The sequence below is a fragment of the Ursus americanus genome, chromosome 4 (assembly GCF_024610735.1).
Source record: "Ursus americanus isolate L20-20 chromosome 4, mUrsAme1.1.p, whole genome shotgun sequence".
NCBI classification, from domain to species: domain Eukaryota; kingdom Metazoa; phylum Chordata; class Mammalia; order Carnivora; family Ursidae; genus Ursus; species Ursus americanus.
Window position 1 is genome coordinate 76,458,230 of NC_142130.1, and position 26,902 is coordinate 76,485,131.

At 34.3% G+C, this 26,902-nt stretch overlaps 1 pseudogene; it reads left to right on the top strand.

The window, feature by feature from the left end:
• Window positions 1–1,464: 1,464 nt before the first annotated feature.
• Window positions 1,465–18,068, top strand: LOC123784396 (magnesium transporter NIPA2 pseudogene; annotated as a pseudogene).
• The last annotated feature ends 8,834 nt before the right edge of the window (window positions 18,069–26,902 follow it).

Sequence of the window (26,902 nt, forward strand, 5' to 3'; positions counted from 1 at the left end):
TTTAGGAAGAAAACCTCTGTCAAGATAATAATTTATGGGGTCTCCAAGATGTGTAAGAATTTTCCAAAAACTAGTTTCTTGTGCCATTCTTTCAAACATTTTTTTGTCCCTTACTTACTCCCATTCTAGGGATGGATTCTGGAGGGCATGTTCACACTGTGTTATAATTCTAGCCCTGCACATGTATCAGCACAGTGTGCAAAAGAAGCATTCTTGAAAGATATTATAATGGTATGGATATAGTGTGAGAAAGGAAACATGTATAAAGAAGAGAAATCTAGAGGGAAGTCACTGCAAAATCATGGACATGTATCCCACCAAACTCAACTAAATATGCCTTCCCCTCACCCAGATCTCAGCAATCACCTTGGCCAGCACAAACTCTACTGCATAGAAGGGAGAGAGATGGGGCAATAGGAGATGGAGAAGGGAAGGTGGAGAAGAAAAGAGAGATATGATGATTGTATCAGTCAAGTTCTACAGGGAAACAGAACTAACAGATTACACACACACAAAAGTGCACGCACATGGGTAGTATGTAAAAGATTTATTCTAAGGAACTGGCTCACGTGTTTGTGGGGTTGGCAAGTCTGAAATTTGTAGGGCAGTCCAGTAGGCTGGAAAGGGTTTAATGCTGTAGTCTCGAGGGAGAATTTCTTCTGGAAATCTCAGTTTTCATTCGTAAGGCCTTCAACTGAGTCGAACCTACATTTTGGAGGATAATCTCTTTATTTAAAGTGAACTGATTGTAGATGATAACCACTTCTACGAAATAGCTTTATAGTAATACCTGGAATTCTGTTTGATTAAGCAAAGGGGTACTATAGCCTGGATAAGTGGACACATTAAAGTAATTTATATGTGCGAATTCCATGAAAGTGAGTAACAACATGAACACATTGCTAGGCCTGAACGATAAATCCATGACTATCTCATAAATTGTTCAGAGCAGAAAATGCAGAACAGTAGTGGTTAACTGCGATACTGGAAGGCACTGCATTTTGAGATAAAGTTGCAGAATAAAGTAGAAATCCCATGTTGTGCTTTTGTGTGGGGGCCCGACACTGGAATGGCTTGTTGGGGAAACAGACAGTTAGGTGCCTTTGCAGATGATGATTTTGGACCTGACCTTTATCTTTTAGATGTTGAAACTATATTCACCTTAAAAGCAGCACTTATGCAGGGCATAGATCTTAGAAATGACGTGGTAGTGGCTTAGCCAAGGTGTCCCTTTATTTGAAAAAGCGTCTGTAAATAACCACTGGAAAAATAACAAAGGACATGACCGGAAGACCCTGAGTCATTGAAAATGACAGGAGTCTGATAACCACGTATTATGTTTCATTTTCTATTTGTTCTTCGTATGCCAAACTCATTTAACAGCTTAACCCTTCAAGTAAAAATAAAAATTATTTTCTAAAAAAAGTTGAGATTCTGGAAAGATGAATGTAACTAGAGGATTAAATGCATCATTATGATAGTGAAGAATCCATGGGAGTGCAGAGAGCTTCAGTGAGACAAGGTAGGAAGAAGAAGCAATAACATAGCAGGAGTGAGGAAGAGAATACATATTTTAGCAAAAACAGAATTTATAGGAGGCAAACTAACTTTAGGGCTGTTGAAAGAGGAATTGATTTTTTTAAGACACAAAATCCTCATAGGGAAGAGAAAAAGTTGTTAAATATCAATTTACATTAGATAAGAGTTTTGCAATAGAGTACAAAAAAGAACTCTGAAGCTTTATTCTGTTACTGTAGCTAGCTTATGCTGTAGAAGAAAGAAAAGAAATCCAATGTATTTATTTAATCCTTTTTGTCATTAATACCCAGGGTGATGAATTCATTTGTAGCTTTTTCGGTCCTGAGTTGCATCTTAGAACTTCACATATATTAAAGTAAAATGTAATGCCTTTTGATCCTCAGACTTCAGGATATAGTTCATTTCTACTTATGAAAAAAGGATGGTTTCCGCGTAATTTAAATGTCACAGATTGTCTAAGAATCTATCAGTTATCAAAATAAAGATTTTCACTATTTTTTGTTTATAGAACATATCTATTTAAATGTTTAAATTTTTATGTGATTCACTTTTCCTTTCACACTGAGTTACAGAAGGTAGGTAAGTCCTCATAATTCCAATATATTTTTAGAAACATTTAGGAGATTGTATTATAACAGCAAAAGAAAATACTTTTGTATTTTCCTTTAAGCTGTCGTTGGGTTAATACTTTTTAGTAGATAATGGTCAGCTATAGAATCAAATGTATTTTGCCTTTAACCTTTTCTACTCTTGAAAAGGTAGATAGTATAAAATGGAAGAAAACTCAATGATGAAGTATGATAAGAATTACATCATTTATACTTAATAAAAATCATCATTTATACTTAATAAAAATTCCAGAAACCTGGATCATTAATACTGATTACAAAATATCATGTATGGGATCAAAATATGAGGCTAGTAAAGAACCAAAAAGTTGATGTGCAATTCAACAACACTAATCACATGAAAAATAACACTTAGTGTTCTATTGCTTAAAAAGGATGAGTGAAGAATACACTAAAATACGGATGAACCTTAAAAACACTAGGCTAAAGGAACGAAGCCAGACATAAAAGGTTACATATTGTATGGCTCAATTTCTATAGAAAGTCCAGAATAGGAAAATCCATAGAGACAGAAAGATTGTCCCTACTGTCTCTGTTGCAAGAGAAGAGAGACATGGAAAGACTAATGCCAGCAAGTACATGCTTCCTCATGGAAGTGAGACATAGATCTACTCATATCTGCACATAATGTCTATTTCATAGCAAGTAACATGGACATGCCTGCCACTTGAGGTGAGTAGTACAGGCCCTCCATATTCTCAGAAGGAGAGCCAGACATCTTGATGATTGGTACCAGGTTCTAAAACAATGTACGTTTAAAAATATTACATTTTTAGCTATGATCATGTGTTAATCAAAAAGTTTATTTTATTTAAAAATACTGTTTTATCAAGAAAGAAAAAAGAACAATAACTACTGATAATCAGTTTATAAAACATATTAAGAATAAAAAACAATTTTATAAAATCTATCATCTAACTCTATATTTATCATGATTTTTAGCATGCAGTGAAAAAGGCTGGGAAATAACATAAGTATAATCAAATTGGTTATCTCCAAGTTATGAATAACACTTATTTTATTCATACACTTTTCTAGACTCTTCCCATATATTTTCTAAAATGCATATTTACGATAAGCAAGAGAACACTAAATGTTATTTTTCATGTGATTAGTGTTTTGAATTGCACATCAACTTTTTGGCTCTTTACTAGCCTCATATTTTGATTCCATACATGATATTTTGTAATCCATATTAATGTTTATAAAGGACAGAATTACTATAGTCTTTTATAATAATATACATTAAAGTATAGTAATAATATAGTTAAAATTTGTTATGACCAAATAATAGGTTCAGTGTAGATACATATGTAACCTATGTTTTATTTGTAATGGATATTTGTGTTTCTTAACTTAATTTGAAATAATGTTATTTTTAGATACAAAGCAGCAAATCGTAGAGGAAAGAGCAGTAAATAGGAATAGAGGGTGAAAGAACCTATACCGGAACCTAGAAGGAGAGAGTCGTATGGAAAAGATCACCTTGAGAGATGTAATGATAATTCAGTCCAGAGAAAGAGCCCACTCATCACTGTGTTGGGCCATGGATGGACCCAGGAGAATAAGTACACTGACATTACCATATTCCCTTTTTCTACCTCCTTTTAAGGTTTCCATTGGCTGAAACTTTCTGGTAGTAAATGTGCATGGGTGCCTTTTGAAGATGTTATATGGATCAGGCTTGAAGACTTTGATAAATGGGTAGGATGGGAAAGTGAATCAGGAAGGTAAACAGAAGCTATTTAGAAAATGTAGAATCACCAACTTATACTCGAAGGAAACATACAGCAAACATTTCTTTAAATTTTTTATTACTTGTTAACATAAGGAAAGAGAAAAGGAATAAGTAATTTTTTTAAAAGCAATCGTGGTTAGAAAACCTAGTTAAAATGATAATGCATTAGTAAGGAATTATAAATTTCCTCCTATGAAAAATTATTTTGGAATGAAAAATATGAAAAGTGAGGAGAGATGCATCATGTATACAAATATTTACAGAATAACTCCATAATTTTTCTTTTTTGCCTGTAAATTCAAAGTGTGGGAGGCACACATCTAATCTATACATTAAAAAGAGACAGATAAACATGAAAAGACAAATAATCCTTTTTCTCTGATAAATTACAAGCAATTAAAACTTTTAGAGACAATTTCTTTATACATTGAAGATGTGCAAAATTTACTTTGTCCAATTAAATAAATAGGCACAATTTAAGGGATGACTTTAGAGAACAGAGGAAAAGACACAGATTAAGTAACCATTTAGGTAGTTCGAATGTGGAAACAATGCACTTGCTTTGCATGTAGATCTAATTTGCTTCACCGCATGCATTAATTGTGGCAAAGATTGCTTGCTGAACTGCACAGATTTATGTCTCCTTTCTGTTGTGCAGAGCGAGGGAGTTGTTCACTTGCCATTTCCCAGCTCCCAATGCAACGATGATACCACTGTACACCGGGTAGTAGACAGGAGTACTGTGCACGTCACTGAGGGGCTCAGGGGGTGACTGCGCAGTCCTCCAAAATCTCTCTTTTTCTAGTTGAACAACTAAATGCAGGGGACTATGAGGACCTGGGGCATTGTGGAGCCACTAAATGATAAGAACTTCAGTCCCAGGGTCATCATTTAGTGGAGAGCTGTCCAGGAGGACCACTTGACGAGAAAAATTAGCATTTTACTTATCATGGGAAAGAAAAAAAAATGCTGTGTTAATGCACTGAGACTTCGGAGTTGTTTGTTTCAGTAGCTAATGCCAATTATCCAGTCTAAAAATGTAAGTGGCATTAATCAAAAAAGGAAAAATGAAAATAAAAAAGGACTCAGAAGCAATTCTAGACATAATCGGTGTTAATGTTTATATATACCATATATACTATTTACATTTATATAATACATGGTATGTATACTTTATGAATAATAAAATGCATAACAAATCTTGTCTTCTGCGCAGTCTGTTAAAAATCATTCAACAAGTGATTCCTTTCAGAAAATGTATTTTACACTCTCAAATGTACATGAGATTCTATTTTTATATTACAATTTCCAGCTTTCATCATTTTGATTATATATTGAGCAAATTAATAATAAGTCGTTGTTTGTACTAATGTCACTATTAGGATTATCATTCTCTTTGTATTCATTACTCGTCACCTTTTACTTGCCTTTTTGCACATCTGGTTATTTTTTTGAAAACCATAGCACCTTCACAAAGTCTTTCTGCCAACCGGGGCTTTCCCTTTTCTTTATATGAAGATAGGGTAAAGATCTGATCTCAACTTAGAGATTGAAATGGTTTGTCCTTGTAACCATTTAGATAGTTTAAATGTGCAGTCTTCATAAGATACAATCTAGCCCTGGTCCGTCTCTGTTCTTGGACCATGTTCTTAGGATATTTCAGTCTTTGAATTGAGACCCTGTCAGATCAGTCTTTCTTCAGCCCAGAAAACCTGGGAGATTTTGACCTGCAGAAATGTTATGTTTAGCTCTCCAGTTCCCTGATTCCTCCTGCTTCTAAGTCTTTCAGATATGTTGAAAAGAAAATTAACTGTGTTTTGAGGCAGGCTCCATTTCTCTGATGAGACTTGTGCTAAGTATGACAAAAATCATAAGAGTTTTTACTTGGTTTACTTGTAAACAAAACCACCAGCTAGTAGATGGAGATTCAGAATTTGTTCTTTGGGGGAAAACTGGCTGTATTTGGGTATTTCCTTTCCTTTCTTTTTTTAAATGGGTTTGCTTCCTTTTTTTTTTTTTTTTTTTAAGATTTTCTTTATATGTTAGAGAGCAAGCACATGGAGAAAGAGAGAGAGCACGAGCAGGGGGTGGGGAGGGACTCACCGCAGAGCAGGAAGCCCAACACGGGGCTCGATCCGATGACCCTGGGATCATGACCTGAGAGGAAGGCAGACACTTAACTGACTGAGCCACCCAGGTGCACCAGTATTTGGGTATTTTCAAGTTTTCTATTCCTTCCATCAGCCCTGTAAAGTTTCAAGAGAATGACAGTTTTACTTACGTCCAGTGGAGTTCCTCAGCATGGGGCAAGTCTGACCCAGAGCCAAGCCCCTCCTTGATCCCAGCTTATGATGAACAGATGTCACCAAGAAGAAAATAGTCAGTGATAGGGTATAGTAGGTGATAGCTCACCTAGGAAGAGTTCCCCCATCTCTGAAATTCCAATTCTATTCATTTTTGCTTTCACTGCTCTTAATATCTATGAAATTATGATTTTTGCAATGGACTGAGCTTTTCTAATTGTTACAGTGGAACTGTTAAGGTTGTCATGATCTTCGCAATATGAATTTATGAATTAAATGCATTATGAAGGTCATGTACATGAATTAAATGTATTCTGAAGGTCATAGATATATTAATAGAAGTTATATTACTATAACAGCTTCTGATGTGTCTCATTGCTTCTACTCTTTACATTCTCCATGTCAGAGTAAACTCTCCCTGACAAAGAAGGCATGGTCCTTTAAAATATAAATACATTTGTGGTGCTTTTCCAACCTTTCAAATGGCTTCTGTGTACATTTAAATAAATCCATAGTCTCTCCTAGGGCTTAAAACATTATATGATGTAATTCCAGGCTGACATTCCAACTTTTTAATTTCTAGAAGTTCCAACGGGTATTTTACATCCTTAAAATAGGTCCCCATCTTTAGGTTTTCCTATTTTTCCTATTATAACACCTATCACCCATGATTACAATCCTGTAATCCAAACTCTATCCTACCTTTTTACCCTTGCTTAACACACACAGACTATATTTCTTATGTCTGAAAATCCCAAGTGTATTTTCATCTCAATTCTTTATCATTTGCTTATACTTTGCCTCGAACGGTTGAACTGATAACCTAATTCCTCACCACTTAAGAACCCAATCAAATGCCACTTCCCTGAACACCTTACTTAAATTAGCTCCTTCCCATGATGCTCAACTACACTCTTTTACTTCCTTTATGACACTCAAACCCTATCGGAAATTATATTTTTTATTTGTCCATTCTCTGCAGCATACTTTCAAAATGTAAGGAAGGCTATAATAAACTTTCTTGTACCATTTTCTTTTGCCATTTGTCAAATTATTTTGATAATACATGTTTGAGGTGGATCAACTTTTATATTAAAGTTCATATTACTTTGTCTTTGTCTCATTTTGTTATGTTTTTAGGGAAAGATTTTTTTCCAATTTACATCTATTACAGAGAATGTGGAAGTTCAGTAAAGTATTAAACACAAAGAAAATAACAAAACATTATACTGTTCTTTATTTAAATTCCATGATCTTTAGTATTTAGTGATTAAATATTTTGGGATATTTATATAAGTAGAGGAAAGTTAAATTTGAATTTCCCATGTCTCAACTTTTTATGCCTAAGAAAATTTTTTACATAATATAGAGAACATTTTCCATATGTACACAGCTCTATCTTTATATATTACATGAGTCAGATTCAAAATACAGTTTACATGAGTGAACCATTCAAATTCAAACCTACACAATGAGGTAATAGTGACTAAAATAAAAATATTTTTGTAGTTTTCAAAGTATTTCAGAAAAAAATAATTCAAATATAGAAATGAGTTGTTTTTTTTAAGTTTTTATTTAAGTTTCAGTTAACATAGAGTGTAATGTTAGTTTCAGGTGTCCAATATAGTGATTCAGCACTTCCATACAACACCTGGTGCTCATCACAAGTGCCCTCCTTAATCCCCATCCCCTATTTCACCCATCCCCACCTACTTCCCTTCTGGTAACCATCAGTTTGTTCTCTATAGTTAGGAGTCTGTTTTTTGGTTTGCCTCCCCCTCTTTTTTATTTTCCCTTTGCTCACTTGTTTTGTTTCTTAAATTCTACATATGAGTGAAATCATATGGCATTTGTCTTTCTCTGATTTATTTTACTTAGCATAATACTCTTTAGCTCCAACCATGTTGTGGCAAATGGCAAGAGTCATTCTGAGTAATGTTCCATTATATATATACATATACATACCACATCTTCTTTATCTATTCATCGGCTGATGGTCAGTTGGGCTGCTTCCATATCTTGGCCATTGTAGATAGTAGGTAGTGCTGCTATAAACATTGGGGTGCATGTATCCTTCTGAATTAGCATTTTTGTATTCTTTGGGTAAATACCTAGTAGTGCAATTGCTAGATCATAGGGTAGTCCTATCTTTAACTTTATGAGGAGTGTCCATACTCTGTTGCACAGTGGTTGCACCACTTCGCATTACCACCAGCAGCGAAAGAGGGTTCCCCTTTCTCCATATTGTTGCCGACACCTATTGTTTCCTGTGTTGTTCATTTTAGCCATTCTGACAGGTGTGAGGTGATATCTCATCATAATTTTTTTTTAATTTTTATTTTGTTATATTAGTCACCATACAGTACATCCCCAGTTTTTGATGCAATGTTCCATGATTCGTTATTTGCATATAACACCCAGTGCACCATGCAATATGTGCCCTCCTTAATACCCATCACCAGCCTATCCCAATCCCCCACCCCCTCCCCTCTGAAACCCTCAGTTTGTTTCCCAGAGTCCACAGTCTCTCATGGTTCATTCCCCCTTCTGTTTACCCCCCCGTCATTCTTCCCTTCCTTCTCCTACCGATCTTCCTATTTCTTATGTTCCATAAATGAGTATTAGCTCTTAGCAGCCCCTTTTATGTGCCAAGTTCTTTATTTATTAACCTTTTTAAGATTTACAACAACTGTATAAGTTGGCGCAATTATTTTTTTAAATTTTTTTTATTATGTTATGTTACTCACCATACAGTACATCCCTGGTTTCTGATGTAAAATTCGGTGATTCATTAGTTGCGTATAACACCCAGTGCATCATGCTATACGTGCCCTCCTTACTACCCATCACCAGTCTATCCCATTCCCCCACCCCCCTCCCCTCTGAAGCCCTCAGTTTCTTTCTCATAGTCCATAGTCTCTTATGCTTCATTCCCCCTTCTGATTACCCCCCCTTTCTTTATCCCTTTCTTCCCCTCCTGATCTTCCTAGTTCTTATGCTCCATAGATGAGAGAAATCGTATGATAATTGTCTTTCTCTGCTTGACTTATTTCACTTAGCATTATCTCCTCCAGTGCTGTCCATATTGCAGCAAATGTTGAGAACTCGTTCTTTCTGATAGCTGAGTAATATTCCATTGTATATATGGACCACAACTTCTTAATCCAGTCATCTGTTGAAGGGCATCTCGGTTCCTTCCATGATTTAGCTATTGTGGACAATGCTGCTATGAACATTGGGGTGCATATGGCCCTTCTCCTCACTATGTCTGTCTCTTTGGGGTAAATACCCAGTAGTGCAATGGCTGGATCATAGGGTAGCTCAATTTTTAACTTTTTAAGGGACCGCCACACTGTTTTCCAGAGTGGCTGTACCAACTGGCATTCCCACCAACAATGTGGGAGGGATCCCCTTTCTCCACATCCTCTCCATCAATTGTTGTTTCTTGCCTTGTCAATTTTTGCCATTCTAACTGGCGTAAGGTGGTATCTTAGTGTGGTTTTGATTTGAATTTCCCTGATGGCTAATGGTTTTGAACATTTTTTCATGTGTCTGTTAGCCATTTGTATGTCATCATTGGAAAAGTGTCTGTTCATATCTTCTGCCCATTTTATGATTGTTTATTTGTTTCTCATGTATTGAGTTTGAGAAGTTCTTTGTAGATCTTGGATACCAGTCTTTTGTCTGTAGCATCATTTGCAAATATATTCTCCCATTCCGTGGGCTGCCTCTTAGTTTTTTTGACTGTTTCCTTGGCTGTGCAGAAGTTTTTATCTTGATGAAGTCCTACAAGTTCATTTTATCTTTTGTTTCTCTTGCCTTTGGAGATGTGTCATGAAAAAGGTTGCTTTGGCCGATGTCGTAGAGGTTGCTGCCTATGTTCTCCTCTAGAATTTTGATGGATTCCTGTCTCACAGCGAGGTCTTTCATCCATTTGGAGTTTATCTTTGTGTATGGTGTGAGAGAGTGGTCAAGTTTCATTCTTTTGCATGTAGCTGTCCAATTTTCCCAGCACCATTTATTGAAGAGACTGTCTTTTTTCCACTGGATGTTTTCCTGTTTTATCAAAGATTAGTTGCCCAAAGAGCCGAGGGTCCGTTTCTGGGTTATCTATTCTGTTCCATTGGTCTATATGTCTGTTTTTGTGCCAGTGCCATGCTGTCTTTGTGATCACAGCTTTGTAGTACAGCTCGAAATCCGGCATTGTGATGCCCCCAGCTTTGTTTTTTGTCTTCAACAGTTCCTTGGGGATTCGGGGCCTTTTCTGGTTCCATACAAATTTAAGGACTATTTGTTCCAATTCTTTGAAAAATGTCATCGGTATTTTGATCGGGATAGCATTGAAAATGTAGATTGCTCTGGGTAGCATGGACATTTTAACTATGTTAATTCTTCCGATCCGTGAGCATGGAATATTTTTCCATCTTTTTGTGTCTTCCTCAATGTCTTTCAAGAGTGATTTATAGTTTCTAGAATATAGGTCCTTTACGTCTCTGGTTAAGTTAATTCCAAAGTAACATATGGTTTTTGGTGCTATTGTAAATGAGATGGATTCCCTAATTTCTCTTTCTTCAGTCTCATTATTCGTGAATAGAAATGCAACTGATTTCTGAGCATTGATTTTGTATCCTGCCACATTACTGAATTGCTCTATAACTTGTAATAGTTTGGGCGTGGATTCTTTTGGGTTTTCCATATAGAGTATCATGTCATCTGCAAAGAGAGACATTTTGACTTCTTCTTTGCCAATTTGGATACGTTTTATCCCTTTTTGTTGTCTGATTGCTGTTGCAAGGACTTCTAGCACTATGTTGAATAATAGCGGTGAGAGTGGGCATCCTTGTCGTGTTCCTGATCTTAAGGGAAAGGCTTCCAGCTTTTCCCCATTGAGAATGATATTTGCTGTAGGCTTTTCATAGATGGTTTTTATGAGATTGGGGAATGTACCCTCTATTCCTTCACTCTGAAGGGTTTTAATCAGGAAAGGATGCTGTATTTTGTCAAATGCTTTTTCTGCATCAATTGAGAGGATCATATGGTTCCTGAGTCCTTTTTGTTGATATGATGTATCACGTGGATCGATTTGCGAATGTTGAACCACGCTTGCATCCCAGGGATGAATCCCACTTGGTCATGATGGATAATCCTTTTAATGTACTGTTGGATTCTATTAGCCAGGATTATGAGTGGTATATTTAATATTTTTCCTCACTTTTTTTCTTTCTTACTTCACCTCATCATTATGACTTCTAAAAGATTCCTTAATGCAGCAGAAATTTGTTTGTGTTCTGTCAATATGAAAAGTACCTATTACAAAATAAAAAAGGACCTGACTTTACCCCTGCCCAACCATCACTTCTTCTAAATACGAATTTGATGCAGCTGGTGTATCTGCATTAATGACATCTGCTGCTTTCATCATTAAATTCCACCCACTGCTTAATGCCTGGAGCTTCCCAAATATGCGAATTAGCTAAAAGAGTCTCAAATTAAAGAAAAAAATTGAAGCTTTGAAAACATGTATTACCACCTATAATTTTTCATAGTGGGAAAAATCACAGCCCCCACCCATACATGGAATACATCAAATTCCTTAACAGTTGAGGAAATTTAAATCAAAGGAAATTATTGGAGGAAAGTTAAGTCTATGTTGTGTTGTTGGGTCAAATGAATATTAAGAGAATGAAGTAATGAGTGTCATAAATGTGATGTTGAAGGTCTGAAAAGAAGACTCATTTCAAAGTAATTATATATTCAACTATACATAATATTAGATATTTTTAAGTAAGATATATTTAAACTAAATTTAAACATTAAATACAGGTAATATAATTGGATATATATTATATATATATATAATGCATATATATGTATATGAAAATGAGTCTTTTTTTTTCTATTTCACCACCCTACTTCCCCACCTTCGTTTGCATCTGGTGCTGCATTTCCATATTTTTTTAAGGATTTTATTTATTTATTTATTTGACAGAGAGAGAGAGACAGCCAGCAAGAGAGGGAACACAAGCAGGGGGAGTGGGAGAGGAAGAAGCAGGCTCCCAGCAGAGCAGGGAGCCTGATGCGGGGCTTGATCCCAGAGTCCTGAGCTGCTCTGAGCCGAGGCAGACCCCTTAACAACTGAGCTACCCAGGAGCCCCTGAAAATGAGTCTTTAAGCTCTTTAACTTCAGTTTGTGAAGATTACAGAACAAAGAATACACTAGGAGGGATATAAGTAGATAACCATAGACATTAATTATATTGTATGTATATCCTTAGTTTTAAAGCCCCTTTTTACTACACAATGAATATAAATAGGAACTATATCTTCCCCTTCATGCCATTCACTGAAGATATGCTTGTTGATTTTATTTGTCCATTAAGAAAGATATCAAGAGTAGAATTATCCTTGAAACCAAAGTCAAGTTATATATAACTTACAGGAATTGATCATAGACACTTCTTCACTTTTTTTTTAAATGAAATATAATTGACATACAATATATTAGTTTCAGGTGTACAACATAATGATTCCAGATTTGCATATATTGCAAGATGATCACCATAATAAGCTTAGTTAATTTCTATCACCATATGTGGTTGTAAATATATTCTTGTGATGAGAACTTTAAAGATCTACTCTCTCTCTCTCTTTCCCACTTTATAATACAGTTCATATGCATTAGATTAAGAGCCACCTCTATTTAGATGTCAGGGCCTTGGTTTAGGGATTTTCTGCATGAGATTCTTTTGCTATATACTTGGCTAAATCTCTCCTTTGTCCTCATTTACAGATTACTAAGATTCTTTTTGTCCAGTGAGATTATTATCTTCACTTTCAGAATTCATAGGTCCATTTTGTTGAATTGCACATTTCCTCCCCACCACTCTGTCCAGCAGCATCCTTCATAAAACTACTAATGCTCTCACCGTACTGATTAAGTGGCTCATAGATCCTCCTCATTAAGCATTTGAAACATTCTCCAGAATTTGGAAATGTATTTAGTAAATATATAGTAAGCCAGAGATTATTTTTCAGACTCCAGAAAATGCTAAAATGTTATGTTTCTAACTGTAAATCAATACTTCCAACTATAACTTCCAACATTTCTAGCTGTAAATTAATTTACATTTTCCAACTGTAAATTAAAATTATTAGGTGATAGCTTCATCAGAATGGACCATATATATAATATTTTAAATATATGTATATTTTTTAAAAATATGTTTCATTGTATTAGGACCCAATTTTTGAATGTTATTGAATTTTTACAATTAACTTTTTATCCAAATACTATGCAATTTAAATTGTTGTCTGATACATACAGGCTTCATAGAGTATTAAGACACATATCCTGATTCATCGACCAAAATTTTATTCAGGATCTGAAATCAATGGCAGGCTTAATGCTTTTTAAAATAGATAGCACTGTTTTAATTAAAAATGTCAGCAATGTAATTACTCCTTAAGCAAAAGGCCACAGAGAGGAAAATTGGATGATACTTAAATTGAGCATATGAGAAAATTAATTTGCGTTAAAAAAGTAGCAATTAGACATTTCCATGGCAGCATGAGAGATCACAATTTTGTTTTTTACTCCTTTGCAAAGTAGAATTTTTTGAATGTATTTATTTTAAAGGGAAACTAAGCCAACAGAAGTTTGGAAAATAGCACTAGTTGCAAAATCCAAAAATGCATGCTGTCTTAAAATATTTCTAGGATATTTCATATTGCACTTAACCCTTTCAGTCTTTTCTTCATTCCCAAAATAGATTACTTGAACTAAAATTTTAAATCTGCTTCCAGTCTAAAATGCTGAAGTATTTATACAGTTTTTGTGGTTTCTTCGATGATTGCTAAATGTGTACTGCTTGATATCTGAGGAGACTGATCATTTAGCATTTAGTCAGCAAGAAGAAACAGTTCTTTCCCCTAAATTCTATTGCACTTTGCACACAGAGTCTTCATTCTCAGTATCCTTTTATAATTTATAAAAAAGGAATCTCAAAATAAATAATTGTCTATTTATATACAATCCTGACATAAAAACCTCAAAGAAGACATACTGGACTTACTAGATTGAAGTACTTTTTTTGGTTAATCATAATTGTTGCATTATAGTTTTATAAATACAAGCAAGGTAGGCCCTATCATTTTGATACACTCTGCAATGAGTCTTTAGACTTACTAGGATTAATCTGTCTTTTCTCTCAATGCTTCCTGTTTCTCTTTTCCAATAAAGACTGCTGCCATAACTGACAGATGGATGATGTACATGGCTATCTAGTAGATTTAAAACATGATACCATCTTACTGACCCTAGGTCATAGTCATGATCACCTTTCCTTACCCTTCACCTGGGCCCAATTTCATACCACAAGGGAGAAAGTAATGGTATCTATTTTCTATTTATTTTTGTTATCAAGGGTTGCTCTTTCTCTCTCTGAAACCTTATTTCATTCCATTGCTTCTAGAGAAAAGTAAGACTATACCATGTAAGCTAAAATGTTCATGTGCCAGTTGTGCCAAATTTACTAAAGATATGTACAGAATTTTGTTATACAACATTAAAATAATGAAATAAAACTTTTCTCCATAATATGAAATATCCATACACATTTAATGGGATCTGATTAAAGCCATTTTATTCTTACTGTAGAAAGGCAAAGTTTAAGTGTCACTAATAATTTAGGTATTGTTTTCTTATTTCCATACTTCAATACACTTCTTGGTTTTAGCATTTCTTAATTTTCTACTCTTTTGAATTAGTCTAACCTCATCAAAAAGTCATTTTTCTTCTAAAAAAACTTTCCATTTTTTCTAAGTATTTATAAGATATTATTTTAAAATTCACTTTTTCTTATAATAGGTGTCTTCAGAGGATATTTCTTTTTTCAGGTTTCTATTTAAATACCAGTTAATTAACATATAGTGTAATATTAGTTTCAAGCATAGAATTTAGTGATTCATTATTTACATACAACACCCGGTGCTCATCACAAGTGCCCTTGTTAATTTCCATCACCCATTTAACACAGCCCTTCACCCACCTTCCCTTCAGCAATCCTCAGTTTGCTCTCTATAGTTGAGTCTGTTTTCTCATTTGCCTGTCTCTTTTTTTTCACCTATGTTCATCTGCTTTGTTTCTTAAATTCAATATATGAGTGAAATCATGGTATTTGTCTTTCTTTGACTTATTTCACTTAGCATAATACTCTCTAGCTCTAACCATGTTGTAGCAAATGGCAAGATTTCATTCTTTTTTATGGTTGAGTAATATTCCATTATATATGCCACATCTTTTTTATCTATTCCTCAGATATTATTGAACTGAAGTGTCTCCTCTTGGAATCAAATGGATCAAAATTTAAGGGGACAAGAGTGATAATATGATGATGCCTTGCTAATATAAGAGTATCGTTATACTATATTTCCTTTCTATGGCAACCCTGTTCATGGATTTTCCAGGTGGCATTCATCTCATCCATCAGTGATTAAATCTTAAAGAAAATGCAAGCATTAATTTTTCCCCCAATTTTTCAGTGTTGCTTATAATTTGAGCTAGAAATTTCTTTAAATTTCAATTCTTTAAGTTATTTACTTTTAAAAACATAACTTAATTCCCTTGATTTTTTTTTCATGAAAGAGAAATACTGATGTACTGAAATTTTGTATGTTTTTTCTTATCTGTCTGTCTTGGATTAGGTCAAATGTGAATGTCAGAAGAATCTCTCAGTGGAGCCATATATGCCTGCAACTGATAAAAGTGGTATAAACTGAAGTTCAGAATTGATAATTGTAAGAATATACAGGAGAAATGAAAATAAAGCAATTGGGAGTGGATGTGTAGTGTGATCATAGGGAACTTGATAACAGGACTCACCAGTAAGAGGATAGTCAGAGAAAGATGATTCAGTGAAGACACTTGAAAAAGAATGGCCAGAAAAATTGGAGTAAAACCTTGATGCTTGGAGTCATGAAGAGAAAGAGGACAGCATCACAATGTAGAAAGACATGCCAATGATATAAAATGCTTCAGAGAGATTAAATAATAATTAAAATGTATCCGTTTGATTGAGCAATCAGTAGGTTTATGGGGGTCACATTTATGAGTCATTCAAAGGAATGGTAAAAATGGATGCTTAAATGGAGTAAGTGAAGAAAGCTGGTGAGGTGATGAACTGATTATATAGTTAGGATAACCTCCACTGGCAAACTAAATGTAGGCAAAGAAATAGCAAAGTATAGGAGGAAGGAGGGATATACTCTTGGGGTTTTTTTTCAGCCTTTCAGCCTCATGGCATTTATATTTTATCTATTCAGGAGGAAGCATGATCCCTGACAGAAAAAGTAGGCGGTAAGATCATTGTGTGAGATGAGTAGGTCAAAATTTTGACACAGTTACCATCAGTAAAATTACGACCTAAAATCAATTACACAGAACTGAAACTGACCATGAAAAAGTATAAAAGAAGTTAGGTGCAAGACTCATGTCTGGATTCTGACCTGACACATTTCCCTGTGCCAAATACTTGCATACTAAATTTTACAACTCTAAATAAAATGCAAATGGCACCACTCAGCTGTGCCCAAGCCTCCTCAGTAGTAGTGCCTGTGTTCTGGTGGTGGCCATAGCCCAAAGCCATACTGGGGTTGTATCATTTTAGTATTCCCTCAGGAAGGAGGCAGTGTGTATGACTGACTATGGTCTTAACATTTGCACTTGGTACTGGATGAACAATATAGTGACATAAAAGCCTGGAGTTCTTTCACTACAGAAGACCAGATATTTATTACAACTCAGAGTGGTCATGTATGTCTTAAAGAATGGTTGTAGCAGGCTAGAGGGATATCAGTGGGGGAAATGCAGGCAACGAAGACTATGAGACTTGAAGCACAAGGATTCACCATGTCATTGCTGGCATAAAAACAGAAGTAGCCACATTACGTGGAACATAGGTAGCCTCTAGAAATTGTAGAGACTGCCAGCTTTGTTTGCTTATATTTACAAAGGCCAATTAGTGACTATTTTAGAAGCTCTTTATGTCTTAGTAAGTGATTTTTTTTTTCATCTTTCTTAACAAAAGACTAAATCTTCACAGGAAAATTGGGTGATTGTTAAGCTGCCTGGGATCTACAATTATTGTCATTCATGCTTCAAAGAAAGAGAGGATGAGAGGATAGAAACTTTTAAAACATGTCTCATAAGTTAGTTGATCTGGGTTTGGTGGATTTTTTTTTTTGAAGTATTTGTGATCACTGTGTCTTTAATATTAATCTTTGTGGTAGTATCTTGCTCTAGAAGTACAGACGTTTATATAACAATATGCTTACTCTGTAATTGGAGCATTTTCAGCATTCCATTTTAAAGGTCTGGGTATTGTTATTAAATACCTTTTTGTGGGAGTCTGTACTGGATATCCCTTGGCTTGGATTCTTCTGTTTAGCTTTATAGTCTTTGTAAGCACGGAGATTAATTATGTCTAAATAGGGCCCTGGATATATTCAACACTTCTATAGTGATTCTATTATATTAGGTATTCTTTACAATTTCAGTTTTAACTAGTTTAGCTCTTCTTTTTAAGGAGTGACAAGATGTGCCTATCGATGGTACTATGAGTGTTTATGTCACCATTATCGCACCATTAGTGGAAAAACACTAATATTCTTGTGCCTTTAAAGAATGTCAGGTTTGTCTATCAAGTCAGCCCATGTGTTTTAAAAGAGATGAAAAATGTAATGAATGTCGATCTCTCTAATACGTGTGCCATTTTTCATAATAATGAAGAAAACTTAACTGGGCAACTGAATAGCAAACTGGAAAAAATCCCCTCAAGAAATGGAAATCTGATGACTTTATGAGAAAAAATATTTAAAAGGCTAATCTGTAATTCTGCTACTAAATGAATTTGAATATCAAATGTGACTGAAAAAGGATTTTCCTTGTGTTAAGCAGAATTTTAAGATATCCCTCATGACCTTACCTCCAGGTGTTAGTCTCATGATTATGTCATGTTACACAGAAAAAGATGTTACAGATGTAGGTAAGATTACTAAGGAGTTGGCCATAAAACAGAGAAATTATTCAGATGGTGCTAATCTAATCACATGACCCCTTTGAAAGCAGAAAGTTTTCTCACTGTTGGCAGAAGATGAAGTCAGAGAGATTTGAAATACAAGGATTTACCATGCCGTTGCTGTCTTGAAAATGGAGAGAGCATACAAAAAGAAATGCAGGTGACATTTAGAAACCAAAAGCAGATCCTGGCTGACAGCTAGACGTGGAACAGGGACTTCAGTCTTAAAATGACAAGAAACTGAATTCAGCCAACAACCCAAGTAAGACTGAAAGAGAGTTCTTCCCCAGAACTCAGCATCTTGACTCAACGTTTTAACTTTGTCTTTGGATATAACTAAGCAGAGACACAGCTGAACCTGTCGATACTTCTCATCAACAAAAACCGTGAGATAATAAAAGGTTGTTGTTTCAAGCTATGAAGTTTAAGGTAATTTGTTACTCAGCAACAAAAAAACCTGAAACAGTCCCTAAAAACAACATTCTCTAAAGACAATCATCTTATTTTCTAATTTAAAACAAGAACAATTACCCCTCTTATAATTACACCATAATAGGTCACAAAAATGACTTCAGTGTATGATTGGTTTCTATTTCTATTAGCATTCTATTATTCTAGAGATATTTTAAAGGTTGACAACTTTAACAATAAATAAACGCACTAATGGCAATTTAAAGAATCAACAAAAACTTTATTTCCTCATTGGTGAAATAACAGTTGTAGAAGATGGAAATGCACTAGTAAGCTCAACCTCTTCACCGGTGAATTTGCATTTTCTTTGCTATTAAAACTTAAGGCAAAAAAAAAAAAAAAAAAGAAAAAGAAAATCCACCTCTAATGTGATAAACTGTATTATTTCCCCAAATTATTTCTATTCTGCCCAACCTTGTCATGGCTTCCTCGTGGGTTCATTATACTTTCGTACCCCTCATTGACTAAACATGAGACTTACTTTGGCAGATGGAAAGAAAACAGAAGTAACAGTGGGTCAAGTTCTAAAATAAAGCCATAAGAAGCATGCCCCGTTTCCCTCAGTCCTTTTGGAGCTTTTGCTACCTGCTGTGATGAAGCAGCCTCCAGGTGAATGTGGCAGCTTCAACCTGGATTCCACCTTCAGCCGTGGTCCAACAATGAAGGTGTATAGAGGTGACTTGGATTCACACCAACATTTGGAGTTAAGCCTAGCCCAGATGTACCTAGTTGACTGCAGGTGAGATAAACAATCTTAATCATCATGTGTACTACTCCTAAGTATGATATAAATGTTTGCTTTGTAGCCATTGATATTTTGTGAGTTTTTGTAATACAGCATTATCTGTTTTTATTTTGGGTTTTTGGTTTTTTTAGATTCCACTTATGAGTAGAATCATATGGTATTTGTCTTTTTCAGTCTGACTTATTTCACTTTGCATAATACCCTCTAGGTCCATCCATGCTGTTGAAAATGGCACAACCTCATCCTTTTTATGGCTGCATAATATTCCATTATATGTCTATGTATATGTGTGTGTACACACACACACACACACACACACACACACATCACACACCACATTTTTTCCTTATCCATTTGTCTATTGATGGATACGAACATACAAAAAGCAGAATCAGACCTATAAATACAGAGCACAAACTGATGGTCATCAGAAAGTAGAGGGGTGGAGGGTTGGGCAATTGGTGGAGAGAGGGAGATTCAGACTTCCAGTTATGGAATGAATACACCTTGGGAATAAAAGGCACAGCATAAAGACCATAGTCAGTGATTCTGTAATGGCACTATAACAGAACAGATGGTAGCTACACTTGTGGTGAATATATCATAATGTGTAAACTTGTCAAATCAATAAGTTGCATATCCAAACTGTGTAACATTATGTGCCAACTAAACTCAAATAAAAAAATGTAATAAAAAATTTGATGAGAATAGTCTAATACCAGGTATAATTTATGAAAAATATAATGGTTTGGGTATGGGAGAGCTATTATCAATTTTCTTATTGTAACAATAAGAATAATACTGTTTTTACTAGAGTTTAACCCTGACCTAACAGGAGAACGTTAACAACTGAAGGCTCCATTTTAGTTTCCATTTTGACTTTAATCACCTTCAATTTATTTTCCTCTCAATGATGTATAACAGAAGTGTAGCCTTAGAGATAATTATTACCTAGTACAGAATGTTTTATAACTGTTTACAACATTATTCATATTTAAAGCAAAAATTTATTTTCTCTTTTTTGAGGTTGATCGTTTAGTCATAACCACTTTCTTTAAGGGAAAGGAGATCTGTTTTGTCCTCAATATAATGGTGGCAAACAATTATGTTATATATTAAATTATCCATAAATATGGAATGACTGAAGCAAATAACAACAACAAAGAATCAGTGACACAGCAAATAAATATAGTTGTTGGCCATTAAAAACCATCCCTGAAGACTGACTATAATACATTACTATTGTAATACATAACGATGATATACAAAATTATTTTATTAATGATAAATATATTTGAATTCAAATGACAAATGATTTTTTCCCCTATTTTGAGTATCTAGCATTATGAAAAGTAGAAAAGAACTTTATGTAATAAGCTACCTTGTGCCAGGACAGAGAATTATCTTTAAAAATCAAAGATTATGCTCTGCTTCATTGCCCAAGTAATCAATTTCATAGTGTGACTATTTAGTCAGCTTTACAGATGAAGGTAGTACAGGGGAAAGGTTTAGGAATATATTATTAAGTCTACTTAAGAAAAATACATTTTAGAGTACAGTACTTAAGCTAAAAGTTTTATAATGCCTAATGGGAAATAAAGTGCACTAAAGACTAAGTGGAAAGAATGAATGTTCAATTTTGGCTATAGAGAAAAATAGATGAGTATATTTAAAGAAAACTAAAGTCCAGCCAAATAAGCCATACTTATTTCATACAGCAGTCCTTCTCTGAAACTTTTCTGAGATGGTAAATAAGTCTATGTATGACATGCTGCTCTTAAATATAGCAAACAAAAATATTTTACTATAATACTTAAGATATGTGACGTTATTGGAACTATTTTGTAATATTGAGTATACACAAATATGAAAGTATAAACTTTTCATGTATGACTGAAAATAAAAAATATAAGAATGTATGAAATTACATGAGAAGAGTGGGAAATTCTTATAGTATATAAAAATGTAATATATAGTAATGAAACAAAGTTTTTCTAGAGATACTTCAGAAAAATATTTTAAATATATCATGTGGTTGATATTAAATTTTTAAAATTAGATTAAGAAAAAACAATGCTTTATTTTATTTTATTTTATTTTTATTTTTTTAAAGATTTATTTATTCACTTGAGAGAGAGAGAGAGAGCATGACCGTGGGGGGTGGGGGGCAGAGGGAGAAGCAGACTTCTCACTGAGTAGGACTCCAGAATCATGACTTGGGCAAAGGCAGATGCTTAACTGACTGAGCCATCCAGGTGCCCCAATGCTTTCTTTTAAATAGCATAAAATGTAAATGATTTTGTGAAAAATCCTGTTTTAACACACTAGTTTCTATACATTTGCAAAAAACTGAGAAAGAATACAGATTTACTTATACAATTAAAAATTTTAATATTAAACAGCTTACACTGTTAGAGAAAAGTTCCAAAGGAATTATATATGTGCAAATATTTAGATATGTAGACACATATTTATCTATCCAGTTAGAAAATGTTTAAAGCATTTTAATCAATATTTTTATCAATTAAAATTAAATCAATAATTCAATATTTTTTCTTGTTTAGTTATTAAAGTCGTAACAGAACATTCTAACATGTAATCAGTTTTCTTTCGTCTTTTTGATCCAAAAATCATGGTTCACTCTTTTTTATTCAATAGAGTCTAGAGAACTCAAGGAGACAACTTCATAAGCAAACCAAGGTTTTTATTTACGAGTTATGCATAAAGTCCTATCTCAGAGAAATTTCTTGGCTCATAAATAAAAATATGTTCTCAAAATGTGAAAATAACAACTTTAGCTTTTCTCTTATAGGTATTAAGCAATTTTTAACCTCCTTTTTCTTTTATTATTTCTTTCTTTACTTATGCATTTATTTTTGCTCAATGTGACATTTTTAAGTTTAGCTTTGTTTCTATTCACCCCATAGTTAACGTATCTATAGGAAATATCTTCTCCAGACCTTTCTTTAACTTGAGAGTGAAAAATTTGTCTCTAGCTCCTCTACTCACATTGGAGTAGTTATAAACTAATTGAATAATGCCATCTAATAAAAGCTTCCAATTTTCAGAAAAGATGAGTGTAGCATCTCTCAGATGTCTCATTATTCATGAACTAACCGAAAGCTTAGGGTATGAACCAGGAATATGGGTTGGCATACTTCTTCTCAGCCTTTTTTTAACAAAAATAGACAGTTCTGTTTGCCAGAGATTTCAGAAAGTGTCAAAAATGATTTTGTTTCATTTATTCACACATTGTAGAAATCTAGAAATCATTATAATTAAAACTTTCGATCCAAGGATGAAGGAGCTTTAATTTTAAGGTACGTTTAACATTTTAGAAAGGAGCAAGAGTTTGTTGAATACCTCTTTAACACACCTAATTAAGCCCACTTTCATCTAACTGGTACTTGGTATTCTCTGGACAAATATGCTCTAAATCAACAAATTTGCTAAAGTCCTTTTATGTATATTTCAAATTCCAATATGATAAAAAAAAACACAAAAATCTTTTAGAAAATGTCCTGAAATGTTGGTTGTGATGAGATAGACAGACACAGGCAGCTGTAAGTGCCCTGGCAGAGTAAGTTAATTTTATTTTGTATAATTAAATCACCTTAGGGGCTTGAATAGTCATACTAATGCTCCGTTGCAGTGAAGACATAGCTTTGGATGTGTCTGCATATATCTATACATGGGTAGCACTCCATTTAGAAAGCCATTTGTAATTAAGAAATGTTTTTTTGAGAACCGTAAGAAAACCATTATCTCTCTAATATGCAAGCACATTCCAAGAGATATGTTATTGTTTAAGGTTTTATTGGCAATTTAATATAGGAAAACAATTAATAGCAATATTAAATACCATAAAGCCTTAAGGGAACTGGAGATTATTTTAACATAGAAAAGATTTCATATAGGCTATATAAATTGAACTATAATTTCATAGATAAGAGGGATTTGGAAAAGTGAAGAAGATAAAGAACATTCTAGGTAACAGCATACTCTAATATAAATGGAAAAAGAGTGTGATATGTGATTAAAATGACATGAATAAAAATTTGAAAACCCCAATACCATCAAATCAAAGTGAACACATTATATTGGCGGATAGTAAGTTCTAGTGGAAAGTGGTAGATTTGTAACTATATACTTTCCATTTTTCCTTTTTCTTGTAATAAAACCTCTTTCCTGGTGAGAGTTAGTACATTGTCTTTACCTGATACAAAGGAGAATAAGTGAGCCAAATGTAGCCAAATATCCTAGTCCTCTGGACAAAGTGATTTGTTCATAGAAAAGTAAACACAAATATGTCAATCAGACTTCCTCTATGGTTTTTGATTCTGAGAAAGAAAGAATTGCTGATATTTCTGGAGATAGATATAGTCTTGGAAAGATCAATTTGCCACCTGTCTTGGCCTTATTTGGCATCTTTAATATTTCCATCTAAATTTGTTTAAATTCAGACCTCTGCATAAAAAAAGGAACTAAAATCAAGGAAAATGGAGTCCAGAGGTAGACAAAAGATCATTTAGCATTTGAATTTATCCTTGCCTGACTTTTCAGTTATATAAGACAAAACATCTTCTTTTGTTTCTTTAACATGCAACTGAAATAAGTTTTAAACTTGGAATGGTTATAAACATGGGCAAAAATTTGGTCATGGAGGTGAGAAAGTGTTCAGCGTATTTAATCAGTAATAATGATAAGTCACCTTTGAACATTTTCCAGTATAATAGTATACATACTCAGGAAATGCTTTCCTTATACTCAGGAAGGTACCTGGCCAAGTGTTTTTCTAGAATACCGAAAATGGTTAATCAATATTTGTGGAATAAATGAGGAATTGAATGGCCATGCTATAAAAACAAATGAAATACATCTTAATCCCCTTGTTCAATGAAAGTATTTGTATATTCTTTTTCTTTCCTTGTTCTTAGTTATTTCTATCCTAGTATAGAAGGTTCAACTACTCTATTAATATAATTTGAGTGAAGAAATAACACACAATAAAGTCTATATATGACAAGAGAAATATTATCTTAGTGTTTGTGTTGGACCAAAAAAACAATAGACCTAATAGAATAGAAAGATCATCCATTCTCTAAAACTGTAGCAAGGGAAAAAAAAACCACCAATACTGTTTGGTTGATAGGCTGATATATATCTGAGTGTTTAATTATCAGAACAATGAATAAACTTTTATTTTGTAGAAAACAGAAAGTAATTGCAGGACAATTAATGACATTGTAAAATGAACAGAATATTGGCATCATCAAACCAAGGTTTTAAGAAAATCAACCTTGCAGCTTTTGCTAGAGAATGAATGTGTGTGTGTGTGTGTGTGTGTGTGTGTGTGTGTGTGTATACATGCTCAAATGTTGAAAAAGGTACTTTCTAGGTTTAGGAGAGAGTAACTTAGATATATTTTATTGTTAGCATTTCTCTGCTAGTTTAGTCTAAGTTCAGGAGTTATATGTTATTTCTCTGTTCTAATCTCTCTGATGCAATATCAAAGTAAGAGTGTAACCAGCAAAGCTGATAGATCTGTCTATGAAGGCTTGAAAAATCTGTAGGTTAGAAGTCTGGTCAGGCTTATCTGAAACCTCTGTAAAGGACTTTGCAAGGCATGAGAAAGGGGTCTAATGGGTTCCTATGTGGAGGGATCTGCTTCTGAGCTCATTCAGACTGTTGGCAGAATTCAGGTCTTTTTGCTTGTAGAAGTGAGGTTCCAGCTTCCTTTCTGGTTGTCAACCAGAGATCACTCTCAGATTTTATAGGCCTGCTGCATTCCTGGTCACATGGCCACCTCCATCTTCCAGCCAGCAATGGCGGCTTGAATCCTCTTCGTGCTTCAAATCTCTGTGACTTCTACCACCAGCCTGAGAAACCTTTCCCCTTTGTAAAGATGGGATTCAATTACACCCACTCAGACAATGTCTTTATACCTAAAGTCACCAAATTAGTAACCTTAACTACATCTGCAAAATCCCCTTTGCCATACAATATAAAATAATCACTGGTTTAATGCCACAGGCAAAGGTTACAAAGGCCATCTTTTTTTTTTTTTTAATTATGGTAAGAACACTTAACATGAGATTTACACTCTTAACAAATATTTAAGCCCACAATACAGTATGGTTAACTATAGCGACAGTGCTGTATAGCAGATCGCTAGAACTTAATCATCTTGTAAAACTGAAATTTTATTCCTGTTGAGCAATAAATTCCCATTTCCCCTGGCAACCATCATTCTACTCCCTGCTTCTTTGGACTTGACTAATTCAGATACCTCATGCAAGTGGATTCATGTAGAATTGGTCCTTCAGTGACTAGTTTATTTCACTCAGCATAAAGTCCTCCAAATTCATCCATGTTGCTGCATAATGACAGGATTTTCTTATTTCTAAAAGCTGAATAATAGCCTATTGCTATATATGCATCCCATTTTCTGCATCCATTCATTCATAGGTTGTTTCCTTACCTTGGTTACTGTGCATAATGCTACCATGAACATGGGCGTGCAGATAACACTTCAAGGTCCTGATTTCAAATTTTTTTGGAATATACCCAGAAATGGGATTGTTAGATTACAGGTAATTCTGTTTTTAATTTTTGAGGCACCTCCATAGTATTTTCCATAATGGACGCAGCACTTTCCATTCCCACTAAGAGTGTACAAAGATTCCATATCCATTTTCCGTATCCTCACAAACATTTGGTGTTTTTTTGTTTTGTATTGTTTTGTTTTTAATGAAATAGCCACCTTAACAAGTGTGAGGTGAAGTATCCTTGTGATTTTGATTTGTATGACTAGTGATGTTGACCACCTCTTCATGTACTTATTGGCCGTTACCATGTCTTGTTTTGCTATAATGTCTATTCAAATTCTTTGTCCATTTTTTTAATTGAGTTGTTTCTTTGCTCTTTTTTAAAAGATTTATTTTATTTATTCAAGAGAGACAGAGAGAGCATGAGTCAGGGGGGGCAGAGAGAGAAGCAGACTCCCTGCTGAGCAGGGAGCTCGATGCAGGGCTTGATCCCTGGACCCTGGGATCATGACCTGAGCTGAAGGCAAACACTTAACTGACTGAGTCACCCAGGTGCCCTGTGTTTCTTTGCTCTAGAGTGTAGCGGTTCCTTATATATTTTGGAGATTAAATTCTTGTCAGATATGTAGTTTGCAAATATTTTCTCCCATTCCCTGGGTTATCTTAAAATCTGTTTCCTTTGCCGTACAGATTTTTAGCTTGATGTAGTCCCACTTGTCTGATTTGCTTTCATTATTAATGCTTTTGCTGTCATATTCAATAAGTCATTGCCAAGACCAATATTATGAAGATTTCCCCCATGTTTTCTTCTAAGAGTTTTAGAGTTTCATAAACTGCCTTTAAGTCCTTAATCCA